This window comes from Lissotriton vulgaris, chromosome 3_2, assembly GCF_964263255.1.
Source record: "Lissotriton vulgaris chromosome 3_2, aLisVul1.2, whole genome shotgun sequence".
NCBI classification, from domain to species: Eukaryota; Metazoa; Chordata; class Amphibia; order Caudata; family Salamandridae; genus Lissotriton; species Lissotriton vulgaris.
Genome location: NC_141690.1, coordinates 286831961 through 286846745, shown reverse-complemented (window position 1 = coordinate 286846745; position 14785 = coordinate 286831961). Strand labels below are relative to the sequence as shown.

The following is a 14785-nucleotide window of genomic DNA, read 5'->3' as shown; positions in this document are numbered from 1 at the left end:
CTCCCTCTCTGTCTGTCCATTTCCCTCCTCCACCTCCTTCCCCCGCTGCCTTTTTCCCATTTCTATCTCCATTGCCCTCTTGTGCTGCTTATTTCCCATCCCCACATCCCTGCCACTCAGTCGGAATCTATCATTCTTTCTGCCCAAACCCATTCTTATGTAGGTCTGCGCCAGCATCTGTGATGGTCCCTCGGTCCATGCCTCAGCCTGTCTGAGCGTCTCTCTCCATGCTGGCCAATGTCTCTGCTGCCATCAAGCACTCTACAAACAACTGGACAGATCTCAAGCCCAGCATCTGTCTCTCTCCCAATATTCTCTCTCTCTCTCTCTCTCTCTCTCTCATAGCTTCTGCCTCTCTCTCTATCTTTCTATCTCTCTCCTTCTCTCAGTCTCTCTCTCTCCTCCCCTGTCTCTCTCTCTCTCTCTCTCTCTCTCTCTCTTTCATAGCCTCTGCCTCTTTCTCTCTCCACTCTCTCTCTCTCTCTCTATCTCCCCCGTCTCTTTCGCTCACGGTCTCTTTCTCCACTCTCTCTCTCATAGCCTCTGCCTCTCTCTCTCGCTCTCTCTCGCTTTCTATCTCGCTCTATCTCCTCCACCTGTCTCTCTCTCGCGCTCTCTCTCTCATAGCCTCTGCCTCTCACTCTCTCTTTCTATCTCTCTCCATCTCCTCCACCTGTCTCTCTCGCTCTCTCTCTCATAGCTTCCCCCTCTCTCTCTCTCATAGCCTCTGCCTCTCTCTCTCTATCTCTCTCTATCTCCTCCCCCTCTCTCTCTATCTCTCTCTATCTCCTCCCCCTCTCTCTCTATCTTCTCCCCTATGTCTCTCTCCCATAGCTTCTGCCTCTCTCTCTCTCTTTCTATCTCTCTTTATCTCCTCCCCTGTCTCTATCGCTCTCTCTCATAGCCTCTGCCTCGCTCTCTTTCTCTCTCTCTCTCCACTCTCTCCCTCTCCCTCTCTGTCTCTCATAGTCTCTGCCTCTCTCTTGTATCTATTTCAACCTTTCTACTGCTCCATCCCAGCGTCAGAGTGTCTCTTTCAGTCTCTACCTTTCTAGTTCAGCTCTTTCTCCATTCTAGCCATTCCCAATATTATCCTTTCTCTGTGCCAAACTCTATCGCAACAGTCTCTACACCCCACCCTCTGTCTGTCATCTGTGCCCCCGGCTCGCTCTCTCTATTCTGGCCTTTCTTCTTTATAATCTTGGCCTTGCACCCAGGTCCTGCAGCCAACCCCCACTGTGAAGAGCAGGGGCCGCAGGGGCTGGAAAACGAGTCCATCATAAAAAACGATGAAATTCACTGAGAAAACCCCCGTTAAAACCGGGTCAGGATTCTGGGTCAATCAACAAAACCAATGGACTTCTCCAGTTGTGGTTTGTAAGACACACAGTGTACAACCAGCTCACAGCGCCCACCGCCTTTAACTCGTGCTTGAGTGTGGGGGGGTTGTACATGGGGCCTGCTGTCTGATGCAAACAAGAACAGGTGAAATGGAGTGCTTTGTCTCTGAGTCAGAACTATGACTGAGTCTTTCTTGGTTTTTATTGATGCTTTGTCTTTTTCATAATAACCTTTATTTCCAACGGCCACTGTGAATGCCCCCCAGTCGTGCGCGACAGGTGTAGGGTACAGGTCTTTACCTGTGACGAGGCAGTGCGCCCAACCCCCCTGTCGGCAGCCAAGTCCCACTATGCACAGCCATAGGCCATATGCCGGAAGTCATTGGGGTAGCCACAGGGCTTGGCCACACCCAACCCACCACGCGCACCCAACTCTGGATGCAGCATCGTTTTCTTCCTCCCTCTTTCACTCGCGCTCTCTCTCCCTGGCTCTTTCCCCTCTGCCTTTTTCTAGGTCTGTGTCTCCCTTTCTCGCTACTATACACCTCCTGTCCAGTCTGGCGTGAATCCATTCAGTAGTGTTTGCTGGAGGCGCAAGTAAAAATTCTTATGGAAGCTAAAATGGAAATACTTTTTATCCACTCCCTTAACTCTGTTCCTCTACACAGAACTGCCATGCTGGACTTCAGTCGACTACAACAAATGAACGTCAAATTTGGTGCAGATCTGTCCATGGAGTCAAACATTATAGGCAGAACAAAAAAAGTCCTTTTCCTGAACCATGACTTCATAGAGGCCTCTACCGCTGTGTAATATATATATATATCCAATTACGCTGCAACAGTTTGAGGTGCACGCAATGACAGGCCAACTCAACCACCACGGTTAAGTTCTTTATTAAGGCACAACGAGACACAGCGCTGAATATTTCTTTAAGCCCCAACGCGTTTCGGAGCTCCTTCTGCACCTTGCTCACGGGGTGGACATGCAGCAGCAGATGCAGGAAGAAAACATATGAGAAAACACACCCGTGCACCTCCAAGAAAGTCTCTTTGATCCCTTAGCTTATTTAGCGTTTCATCTGGAATTCATATCCTTGGTCAAAAAGTCAGTTTCATCACACCAGACGTTGTACCGGATTCAAGTCTTTATTTTTCCAAACTTAATCGTCCACAGCCGACGCGCGTTTCGCCCCCTGTGGGCTTTTTCAAGGCTTTGTAAATTGTAGAAAAGACGAAAAGACTTTCTGTTGGACAGGCCCCAGGAAGGGCTCGCTCCCTCCCCGCACGACAGAGCCCGGACACCGGCTCTCCAGGTGCTACCCACAGAAGCAACCCGCAACCCGTCCCTTACGGGACGCCTGCCCCCGAACATCTCTGTATCACTGGCCCGGGCCACCGTCAGCACCATTGCCCGGGCCCAGCCGCCATCTTGGACACTGCACCACGAGGCCGCGTGGCCTCAGCTCGACCCCAACCCTGGGCCTGGCCAGGCCCCGACATCCCGGCACCACCATCCACCCAGGAGGTGAACGGACCACTTGGCAGGTCAATGGGAGAGAGGAGTGTCGATGGCTCTCCCCCGCCAGGTGCCGATCGCCCCCAGCTTCCCCGGGCGCTGGCTCCACCCCCCTGCTGGGTGTCTGGACTCCCTCATCCCGGACCTCCCGACCTCCAAGTGCGAGGGTCCGGACATCAAAGGGCGCCAGACCTATAACTGAGGCAGCCCCAGAGCAGGAAGGCAGTTGTATCCTGGAGTCGAGAGACACTGTGAAGAACTCATCCTTGACGGACTGCTGGCGCTGCCGCAGCCCTGCCTTGTGAACTGTCGTCCTGCCTGCTGGCGCTGCCGCGGCCTTCTGCAACCTTCATCCTCGTCGGGACCTGCTGGCGCTGCCGCGGCCCGTTGCTACCTACGACCTCGTCTGGACCTGCTGGCGCTGCCGCGGCCCGTTGCTACCTACGACCTCCTCGGGACCTGCTGGCGCTGCCGCGGCCCGACCTTCCAGAACGCCGAGCTCGAGGATTGTGAGCTACCATCATTCCATCTCAATACCAGATTGGTAACAAGACTGTCCCGCTACCCCCTTTCCCTTCCAGAGACTAGAATTGAGAGGATCCTCGTATCCTGATCTCACTGTACCGTATTACCTTACTTCAAGAACTGCATATAAAGAGCGTTAACCTTATCTTTGTGTGGTGTCCATCTGTGGGGGGGAAGTTACTTGTCTGTACGATCGCTGGAGACGGCTCTCCCCGGAGGCCTCTCCCCTTGTCCTCGGCCGACCCTCCAGGTCCCGTCTAACACTTTCCATTCCGATAAGTGATTTTAAGTTTTGAGGATGCAATTCATATATGTTCAAACAATCTTAAAAGCAATCATGAATGCTGATGCAGGATACTATTTATGCTTCCAATTGTGAATGTTTTTCTCAGTTCAGGTTATAGTTGTGGAGCCATGCTACGTTCCACATTCTTCACACACATCCTAGTTCCCTGTGTACGCCGTCCCGGCTCCCCGTCACTAACAACATCCCCCTTCCTTCGAAGCTCATATATCTCAACCCTTTAACCAGAACTTTCCCACCAATAGACCCTCATCATCATATCTTCCCCATAAGATTCCCCTCACCCATCCCTTCTCTAGTTTCTTCCTTGCCCTTCTAACTTTCAAGTACCCACCCCCACTACTTTCCTCTTACCTCATATCCCATTAGCTGGGTTATTGCCAGTCGCCACTGCTAGCCTCATCCCTTCCACTCTCACCAACCTCCCTCCGCCTACCATTCAACCCACCTCCCGCCCTCTTTCCCAGCATTCTGACATCTCTCCCCCAACATCCCGATATTATCCAGTAAACCTGTCCCTTCACCCACACTGTGATCTCTCCCCCAAACTACCATGGGATTAAGTAGCCAGCCTTCCTGCCTCAGTACTCCCTCTACCTCACCGACCCTCCACCTATCAGCAGCTACCCATTACCGATACATCCCCCCTCACCCTTCTCTCCCTCTCATGCTGACTCTTCCTCTTTTCTCTGCCACCATCACAACATCTAAAGCACGAGCCTAGCTCAAGACTGAACTTGAAAGTTCAACACAAGCCCCCCAGTTCCAAATGAACCCCATCTCAGAACTCCTGTCCACTTTATCCCTTCTGACGAAGAATCAACATCCTAACAAAACCTTTCTCTCTGCCGAGTGATTCGCTTGCAAACCACAAATGTTGCCCACATCAGCATCAACACCCTTTTCGGAATAACAGCTCACAGAGACTGAGTGTTCCCACGGCAACTGCTCCCCTGGACCCAGTCAGGCATCCTCCTCCTTTGATGAGAAAGACCTACGCACTCTCACTGAAATCCACGAATATCCGAAATCCACCAACAAGAAGCCACACAACGAAGCACAAGGCTACCTACCCTTCTAACCATGTACCACAGATCCCCCACACAAACGCCATACAAGTGCCCATCTCACCCCGGACACCCTGTGCCCAAACAGACCAGCTCTTCTCTCAGATGTAGGCTTCATAACTTCTGCTTAGCAGCTACGCACTGCCTTGAGATTTCAGAAAAGAGCACAAGTTTCGCCATGGACATCATGTTTCTCAATGAAACCCGGCTAAATGACGCCACAAACAATATACTGAATCTTCTTTGCCTCCCCTCTTTTCTTTGCTGCAACTGGAAAGACAGACCCAGTGGGAGTTTTGTGGCCGTTTACAAAAACTCACTACGTTGAAGACTCCTTCCCTTGAATCGTTTCTTTCCTTCCATTGCATGTCTGTGAAAGTGTCCTCCAGAAATTTCTTCCAGTCTCGTAATAAATGTTATTTACCGCCACGTGGCGAGATTAGCACTTTTTAATCCGAAGGACGCATGGAGTTCATCACTTCCCAATTAATTACCTCTTACAAATCAGCTTCAATGGTGTCTTCAATCTTCACTGGTTATCAACAGCAGCAAATTAATGGACACCTTCTCCTCCCTTCTCAGCGACAATGACCTCCTGCAACGTTGCCAGACACCCATATTCTGCAAGGCCTACACTCTGGATCCCACCCCTATCATCTGATGGCCCCATGCCAGGAGGATCTCCAAAAAAAAGAGAGTTTCCCAGGGACCAGAAAGGACTGGGTATCAATTGCTTATCAAAAAAGATTCCTTTCTGTGTATTTTTCTTTTAACTAGTGACCATGAGGTCTACACATTTAAATCAGTGACTTTCGGTCTGTAACTGTGACACACTAGACAAGTATTCGAGCTCCACCCTAAAGTATCATTTTTGTAACTCAAGGTTTATTTTCATAAAAACATTTGTATTCAATGAAATCCTATTTTTAAAAATTGCATTCAATATATACTTTGATTCGGTGCTCTGGTACAGTCTTATATAAACACTATCTAACAATTCCAATTACGGTGTCTATCTCAGAAGCACACACAATATTTAAAATCATGTACTTTCATAATTACAAGTTAACACTGAACAAATACATTTCATAAACATTAAAAGTCCCACTGTCGACGCGTTTCGGTGCGTTGGTTACAATTATGGCACCTTCCTCAGGACGGACGAAGATTAAAAGTTTTTATACTTCTTTCTAGAAAAGAGAATGCACATGATTAATATTTTTTATCCCTATGGAGAGTTACTTGTAGTTGTGGATTATTCTAGTAGTGTTCACTTATTACATAATGACTACCCTTACTTGAAGTATAGGGATTGGTGTCCTTCTCAGAATTTTCAGGACAACTGTATCTCCTTTTAATTTTTGATTTAAACCACTGGCGTCAAGTTTAGTGGAATCGTAGGATTCTACGGGGAAGAGTATGGAATTATTTACCTTACTTCTAAAACTCGCAACCTATTTTTATACTTATCGCAGAGTCACTTACTATTAGAAGTGTGGATGACACATATTCAATGGTGTCTTAAAGCAGGTACGTCTTTCGATGTGCACCGTCTGAAATTAGTTATCTTGCTGTGCCTGTAAAGTACACAGATGATGCTATGTATATTCTGGGTATGGATGTCTTGACTCTAATCTTTATTTTCAAGAATATAGTCTATGTACATACCAATTCGTTTTGCATCTGATGATGGCATTCAGGCTGTACTTCCCTGCACCTCCTTAAGTGGTGTCTTGATACCTATGTCCAAAATAACATGACGTTCTATTTTACTGTATGGGTGTGCACGGATCAAGAAAATCTCATCTGCCTGCCCATGCATTCTATAGAGAGGTTACATACATTCCGATTATGAGGTGCAATTTTCCTTGGCAGCCTGGAATTAGGAAAACGCTATCTTCTTTTCTTTAAGCGCTGTTGGCCACAGTTTCAGGTTTTGGGGTCTTTTTACTTCTATCTACTCCCAACCTGTGCAGTGGAAAGTCATATTAGGTGTAATTTATATTAAATCCTCTCGTTTAGAGTTGCTAATGCATATTGAAATGATTTTACTACCCCATATTTTGGACATAGGTATCAAGACACCACTTAAGGAGGTGCAGGGAAGAACAGCCTGAATGCCATCATCAGATGCAAAACGAATTGGTATGTACATAGACTATATTCTTGAAAATAAAGATTAGAGTCAAGACATCCATACCCAGAATATACATAGCATCATCTGTGTACTTTACAGGCACAGCAAGATAACTAATTTCAGACGGTGCACATCGAAAGACGTACCTGCTTTAAGACACCATTGAATATGTGTCATCCACACTTCTAATAGTAAGTGACTCTGCGATAAGTATAAAAATAGGTTGCGAGTTTTAGAAGTAAGGTAAATAATTCCATACTCTTCTCCGTAGAATCCTACGATTCCACTAAACCTGACGCCAGTGGTTTAAATCAAAAATTAAAAGGAGATACAGTTGTCCTGAAAATTCTGAGAAGGACACCAATCCCTATACTTCAAGTAAGGGTAGTCATTATGTAATAAGTGAACACTACTAGAATAATCCACAACTACAAGTAACTCTCCATAGGGATAAAAAATATTAATCATGTGCATTCTCTTTTCTAGAAAGAAGTATAAAAACTTTTAATCTTCGTCCGTCCTGAGGAAGGTGCCATAATTGTAACCAACGCACCGAAACGCGTCGACAGTGGGACTTTTAATGTTTATGAAATGTATTTGTTCAGTGTTAACTTGTAATTATGAAAGTACATGATTTTAAATATTGTGTGTGCTTCTGAGATAGACACCGTAATTGGAATTGTTAGATAGTGTTTATATAAAACTGTACCAGAGCACCGAATCAAAGTATATATTGAATGCAATTTTTAAAAATAGGATTTCATTGAATACAAATGTTTTTATGAAAATAAACCTTGAGTTACAAAAATGATACTTTAGGGTGGAGCTCGAATACTTGTCTAGTGTGTCACAGTTACAGACCGAAAGTCACTGATTTAAATGTGTAGACCTCATGGTCACTAGTTAAAAGAAAAATACACAGAAAGGAATCTTTTTTGATAAACCCATGCCAGGAGGAACCCAATCACAGTGACCTTTACTTACATAAAAACCTCTGGTGAACCAAAGAAGGAGAAAAGCTGGCTTAAGGACAAAGGAACATCAATATTAAGACCCTTGCGTACAATGCTAACTCGAATCTCATCTCTCAACGCCGCCACAGACCAATTTAATAACTGCATGGAATTTTCAGAGCTAAAGCAACACATTCCAGTTAATTTTTTTGCGTTTTGTATAGCGCGAACTAGACCCGAGACATCGGGTATCTTAGCGCTTTACACAGATCTCTTCTGGAATCGGCAAAGAACAAGTGATCAAGCAGGCAAACAACCCTTCTTCTATAGCCACACCCATGTCCTCTGAGACTTTGTAGAGTTTTCTGACAAACAATAAAGGCAGGGAACATTTCCCTGTCAGCCACCTTTGACAATATAGCCGAGGATAATTTAATCTGAAAAACACAGTGGTCTTGGTCTTTTTCTCTCCTCCATTTTAGAGTATTTGGAGACCAGTACTAAAGTGAAACCATCAAACCACCTTTCTGATGCTATCCCTGCATCTATCAGTAAAGATCCTCCCCTATTGGTTCACCCTGGTAAATTCTTCCCTTGAGCGAGGTACCTACCCAAACGTTTGCCTAATCTCTCCTCTTCAAAAGTTGATCACTGGACACAGATGTGCTACACAACTTCCGTCCAGTCTCCACCCTTCGCTTCTTTGGTACGGAGAAAGATGCGTAGCAAATAACCTGCGAGATGCTCCAGTCTGGCTTCAGACAGGGTACGGCACCGACATGTCAAGTCTATAGATCGTTGATGGCTCACTCGGAATCCTTGACTCTGGAAACTCAAGTCTTCTTGTTCTCCTCAAGCTCCAGACTGCCTGTGATACAGTTCATCAATGTTCTGTGAGTAGCACCTAAGGAGTCAAATAGGCATCGAAGTGGGAGTTTTCGACTAGGTTAATTCCTCTCTGACGTACCACTTATAACTATTGAAAATTGGGAGCTCCGTCTACAACCAAGTCAGCCTGCAACAAAAGGTTCCTTGACACTTGATCCTTTCACCAACCTTATTCAAACCCTAGATGGGTTTGAATAAGGTCTGTGAGACCCTTAGGAACTCTGGCTCCTCTCCGACCTGAATGCTGGCAATACTCAGATCGACCTGACGCTTTTATCCTAGGATGACATTAGCCATCTCTCCATTTTTAAGAACAGTGGTGCCTAGAGAAACAGCAGTAAAAAGGGGGGGACATGAATATAGACCCAGTCATTACTATATTTGTATAAGTTGTCCAGCCGGACAGAGGTCAGATATTTAATATTTTAAATTCAAATAGGAACAATACAGACAAAACAATTTGTAAGTGGGACACAAGCCTGCATCCAACTAAACCAAGAGGGACAAAATATGAAGAACACAAAAGGGTCAGGCAAAGCTGTAGGTTTGTTAAACACACAATTTTCAATGTAACAAATAAATTGCAAGACAACACCTTTACACATTAAATAACAATTTAGAGCAGTGTAGAAGGTGTATCGGGTGTTGACGGAGTTTCGATCCATATATACAATAAATGGATCATCATCAGGACATTTAGAATAAGCATGCCTTTGTGCAATTGCCTGTAATAAAAGTTGGCAACTCCAGCATGGATAGTAACAAATACGGAACTGAGGGCATGAATGGGGAACAGCCAGACCAAGAAAAATACAATCAGAGGTGTAGGGGAACCAGACCGCTTAGAGGGTCAAAGGTAATGGCGCTGTATTATGAGACCCATCCAGTGACAGGAAGGGGAAGGCGCGATGGCTTGAGTATCCAAACGGGAGAGGGAGTCTCAGCCGTGAGCTCCTAATTCCAGATATAGGGTTGTGCTAGGTCAGTGTTCCTGTGTTGTAGACAGTAAATGCCGGCTTCCCTCATGCCTTTCCCTTCCCATCAAACTAAAATATGGAAACTGGCACCTATTGGGCATCCCCGAAGCACACAAAGCTCCGCTTAGAGCAGCTGTACTTTCTGTGAGCCATGTTAATTTGGACACAAGAAAGTTGACCACACCACTCCTGATCTGCTCTCCTTCCTTTTAAAACTGCAACACCACAAACAAGGCGCAGCATTCCTCTTCCCCCATCAAACTGGAAAAATGAAAACCTCAGAAGTAAAATGGGGTTCAAGAAACGCCCACTTTCAAATGAGAGTGATACATAAACAAATCATTCCCGGAAGCGCGCGAGAATCAACAACTTCCTTCCTCTGATACTATACACGGCCCCATGCCATACTACTTTTGAAAAGGAACTGAAGACTCTCCGCTTTGAAAGACACGTCAGCTACATCTGTGATGTTCCACGCACTCTTGAATGTCTCTTTTCCGGAGTTGTATCTCATATATATTCTTGTGATGATTGTTGGCAACTGTAGCCTTGTAAAGTACTCAGCACAAAAATAAATAACTCTCTCCACCTTTGTGTGGCCTTCTTCTTCCCTGCCCGCCTCTGTCTCTCTCTCGTCAAAGCTATGCCTAAAGTGTGTCTCTCCCCCAGCCTCAGGCACACATCTGGGAGCCTTTATTGCACAAAATGCAGTGGTATAAAAAACATATTTCACTGGAAACAATGAAAGATGCGATTTCATTTTTCCATCTGAAATATGGGTTTTGTAATCACAATGATGCCACCGAAACCACTCTGCGGGGTCCCAGGGCACTAGGTCTAAATGCAATGCAGCAAGTTTATCCAATTTATGCGGCACAAAATGATAAATTATGAGAGTATTCTCTACTAGTATTTGTATCCATTTAGCAAGTCCATAATTATAGGGAATACGCTGCAGCCAAAGTGACATAATCCACTGGCCCTCCCCATTGGCTGCTATTCTATCAGCAATGCATCAATGAAAGGTAAACCCAAACACTGCAGGTTCTCTTCCTCTCTTGCATCGCCATCCGCTCTCTCTCTTCCCCAGCCTGTCTCTTCCTCTCTCTCTTCCAATGATTGTCTTCCCTCCTGTCTCTAGTACATCCTCGTCTCTATTGCTCGCTCTCTCTCCCTCACCCCTTCTATCTCTGGACAAACCTCTCCCTGTCCTTCCCTCTCCCAGCCTCAGTCTGTCTCCTGCCTCTCAATAGAGATAGTTTCCAACCTCTCCCTTCCTGTGTCTCTAGCCCAACCCCCATCTCTCTCCCAGCCTGTCTGTCTGTAGAGGTTGGGCTAGAGCAACCTCCATCTCTCTCCCAACCTGTCTGTCTGTAGAGGTTGGGCTAGAGCAACCTCCATCTCTCTCCCAGCCTTGGTCTGTCTCCTCTCTATAGAGAAATATTCCTACCTCTGCCTGTCTTATGTCAATAGTCCAGCCTCTGCCTCTCTCTCTATCTCTCTCTCTCTGCACATTCCATCCTCTGCATGTTTCTGTCTCTATTCCGCCTCTCTCTCTCTCTCAGCCTATCTCTCCTCTCAATTCCATCCTCTGACTGCCCTTCTGTTTCCAGTCCAGCCTCGTCTCTCTCTCTCTCTCTTTCACCCCCTCCACCTCCATACAACGCTCTACCTTCCTTCCCTTCCTCTCCCAGTCCACGGCTCGTCCCCCCTCTATAAGCTATATTCCAACCGCTGCCTGTCTCTGTCCCACCCTCGGACAGCCCATCCCTGTGGCTTCTCCCTCCTGTGTGTCCTTCTTCTCCAGACCTTGAGTTATCGTCTCAGCCCTCTTGGCGTTCACTCCACCCATCCCCTGCTCCAGGCTCCGCCCATCCCCTGCTCCAGGCTCTACCCATCCCCTGCTCCAGGCTCTACCCATCCCCTGCTCCAAGCTCTACCCATCCCCTGCTCCAAGCTCTACCCATCCCCTGCTCCAGGCTCTACCCATCCCCTGCTCCAGGCTCTACCCATCCCCTGCTCCAAGCTCTACCCATCCCCTGCTTTAGGCTCTGCCCGTCCCCTGCTCCAGGCTCTGCCCGTCCCCTGCTCCAGGCTCCACCCATCCCCTGCTCCAGGCTCTACCCGTCCCCTGCTCCAGGCTCTACCCATCCCCTGCTCCAGGCTCTACCCATCCCCTGCTCCAAGCTCTACCCATCCCCTGCTTTAGGCTCTACCCATCCCCTGCTCCAGGCTCTACCCAATCCCCTGCTCCAGGCTCTACCCATCCCCTGCTCCAGACTCTACCCATCCCCTGCTCCAGGCTCTACCCATCCCCTGCTCCAGGCTCTACCCATCCCCTGCTCCAGGCTCTACCCATCCCCTGCTCCAGGCTCTACCCATCCCCTGCTCCAGGCTCTACCCATCCCCTGCTCCAGGCTCTACCCATCCCCTGCTCCAGGCTCTACCCATCCCCTGCTCCAGGCTCTACCCATCCCCTGCTCCAAGCTCTACCCATCCCCTGCTCCAGGCTCTACCCATCCCTGCTCCAGGCTCTGCCCGTCCCCTGCTCCAGGCTCCACCCATCCCCTGCTCCAGGCTCTACCCATCCCCTGCTCCAGGCTCTACCCATCCCCTGCTCCAAGCTCTACCCATCCCCTGCTCCAAGCTCTACCCATCCCCTGCTCCAAGCTCTACCCATCCCCTGCTCCAGGCTCTACCCGTCCCCTGCTCCAGGCTCTACCCATCCCCTGCTCCAGGCTCTACCCATCCCCTGCTCCAGGCTCCACCCATCCCCTGCTCCAGGCTCCACCCATTCCCTGCTCCAGGCTCCACCCATCCCCTGCTCCAGGCTCCACCCATCCCCTGCTCCAGACTCTACCCATCCCCTGCTCCAGGCTCCACCCATCCCCTTCTCCAGGCTCTACCCATCCCCTGCTCCAGGCTCTGCCCATCCCCTGCTCCAGGCTCTACCCATCCCCTGCTCCAGGCTCTACCCATCCCCTGCTCCAGGCTCTATCCGTCCCCTGCTCCAGGCTCCGCCAATCCCCTGCTCCAGGCTCTACCCATCCCCTGCTCCAGGCTCTACCCATCCCCTGCTCCAGGCTCTACCCATCCCCTGCTCCACGCTCTACCCATCTCCTGCTCCAGGCTCTACCCATCCCCTGCTCCAGGCTCTATCCGTCCCCTGCTCCAGGCTCTACCCATCCCCTGCTCCAGGCTCTACCCATCCCTGCTCCAGGCTCTACCCATCCCCTGCTCCAGGCTCTACCCATCCCCTGCTCCAGGCTCTACCCATCCCCTGCTCCAGGCTCTACCCATCCCCTGCTCCAGGCTCTACCCATCCCCTGCTCCAGGCTCTACCCATCCCCTGCTCCAGGCTCTACCCATCCCCTGCTCCAGGCTCTACCCATCCCCTGCTCCAGGCTCTACCCATCCCCTGCTCCAGGCTCCGCCCATCCCCTGCTCCAGGCTCTACCCGTCCCCTGCTCCAGGCTCTACCCGTCCCCTGCTCCAGGCTCTACCCGTCCCCTGCTCCAGGCTCCACCCATCCCCTGCTCCAGGCTCTACCCATCCCCTGCTCCAGGCTCCACCCATCCCCTGCTCCAGGCTCCACCCATTCCCTGCTCCAGGCTCCACCCATCCCCTGCTCCAGGCTCCACCCATCCCCTGCTCCAGACTCTACCCATCCCCTGCTCCAGGCTCCACCCATCCCCTTCTCCAGGCTCTACCCATCCCCTGCTCCAGGCTCTGCCCATCCCCTGCTCCAGGCTCTACCCATCCCCTGCTCCAGGCTCTACCCATCCCCTGCTCCAGGCTCTATCCGTCCCCTGCTCCAGGCTCCGCCCATCCCCTGCTCCAGGCTCTACCCATCCCCTGCTCCAGGCTCCACCCATCCCCTGCTCCACGCTCTACCCATCTCCTGCTCCAGGCTCTACCCATCCCCTGCTCCAGGCTCTACCCGTCCCCTGCTCCAGGCTCTGCCCATCCCCTGCTCCAGGCTCTACCCATCCCCTGCTCCAGGCTCTACCCATCTCCTGCTCCAGGCTCTACCCATCCCCTGCTCCACGCTCCACCCATCTCCTGCTCCACGCTCTACCCATCCCCTGCTCCAGGCTCTACCCATCCCCTGCTCCAGGCTCCACCCATCCCCTGCTCCAGGCTCCACCCATCCCCTGCTCCAAGCTCTACCCATCTCCTGCTCCAGGCTCTACCCATCCCCTGCTCCAGGCTCCACCCATCCCCTGCTCCAGGCTCTACCCATCCCCTGCTCCAGGCTCTACCCATCCCCTGCTCCAGGCTCTACCCATCCCCTGCTCCAGGCTCCACCCGTCCCCTGCTCCAGGCTCCACCCATCCCCTGCTCCAGGCTCCGCCCATCCCCTGCTCCAGGCCATACCCATCCCCTGCTCCAGGCTCTACCCATCCCCTGCTCCAAGCTCTACCCATCCCCTGCTCCAAGCTCTACCCATCCCCTGCTCCAGGCTCTACCCATCCCCTGCTCCAGGCTCTACCCATCCCCTGCTCCAAGCTCTACCCATCCCCTGCTTTAGGCTCTGCCCGTCCCCTGCTCCAGGCTCTGCCCGTCCCCTGCTCCAGGCTCCACCCATCCCCTGCTCCAGGCTCTACCCATCCCCTGCTCCAGGCTCTACCCATCCCCTGCTCCAGGCTCTACCCATCCCCTGCTCCAAGCTCTACCCATCCCCTGCTTTAGGCTCTACCCATCCCCTGCTCCAGGCTCTACCCATCCCCTGCTCCAAGCTCTACCCATCCCCTGCTTTAGGCTCTGCCCGTCCCCTGCTCCAGGCTCTGCCCGTCCCCTGCTCCAGGCTCCACCCATCCCCTGCTCCAGGCTCTACCCATCCCCTGCTCCAGGCTCTACCCATCCCCTGCTCCAGGCTCTACCCATCCCCTGCTCCAAGCTCTACCCATCCCCTGCTTTAGGCTCTACCCATCCCCTGCTCCAGGCTCTACCCAATCCCCTGCTCCAGGCTCTACCCATCCCCTGCTCCAGACTCTACCCATCCCCTGCTCCAGGCTCTACCCATCCCCTGCTCCAGGCTCTACCCATCCCCTGCTCCAGGCTCTACCCATCCCC

The 14785-nt window shown here is 50.5% G+C and overlaps 1 protein-coding gene and 1 long non-coding RNA gene across 3 annotated transcripts in view; one reads left to right on the top strand and one right to left on the bottom strand.

Moving 5' to 3' along the window:
• C3_2H2orf81 (chromosome 3_2 C2orf81 homolog) overlaps nucleotides 1-14785 on the bottom strand; it is a 203850-nt gene that overhangs the window by 179629 nt on the left and 9436 nt on the right. The window lies entirely within an intron of this gene.
• LOC147725706 (uncharacterized) lies at nucleotides 6824-7248 on the top strand. Its single transcript, XR_015309842.1, has 3 exons — nucleotides 6824-6899; nucleotides 6991-7082; nucleotides 7163-7248. It is a non-coding gene; the product is annotated as an uncharacterized LOC147725706 (long non-coding RNA).